Genomic DNA, 314 nt, shown 5'->3' with positions numbered 1-314 from the left:
GATGTACAGAGGGATTAGACAAGATGGAGAAATCTACTTGAGAGCAACATAGGAGTCCTAACTTCTAAAGAACTGCCAATGCAATAGTAAACAAAAAATATTTGTGTAAGTGGAAGCACAGGAAAGGCAGAAAGATAAATTTGAAGTGGAGATGGGAGGTAGGAAACCCAAAACATCAAACTACCATGTTCAAGCTGTTGTTCACTCTCAACCACACAATGTAACTGGGTAAAATCCAGATCACAACACCTGACATTGACTGGATCATCTCAGACTCCCTAGGGCTGTGGAAGACCTCAAATGCCATTCTTCCA

The 314-nt window shown here is 41.1% G+C and overlaps 1 protein-coding gene across 1 annotated transcript in view; it reads right to left on the bottom strand.

Annotated features, from left to right (window-relative positions):
- LOC103801073 (3 beta-hydroxysteroid dehydrogenase/Delta 5-->4-isomerase-like) overlaps window positions 1-314 on the bottom strand; it is a 10819-nt gene that overhangs the window by 7857 nt on the left and 2648 nt on the right. The window lies entirely within an intron of this gene.

The sequence above is a fragment of the Acanthisitta chloris genome, unplaced genomic scaffold (assembly GCF_000695815.1).
Source record: "Acanthisitta chloris isolate BGI_N310 unplaced genomic scaffold, ASM69581v1 scaffold8884, whole genome shotgun sequence".
Classification (NCBI taxonomy): Eukaryota; Metazoa; Chordata; class Aves; order Passeriformes; family Acanthisittidae; genus Acanthisitta; species Acanthisitta chloris.
This window is presented reverse-complemented; position numbering and strand designations above follow the sequence as displayed.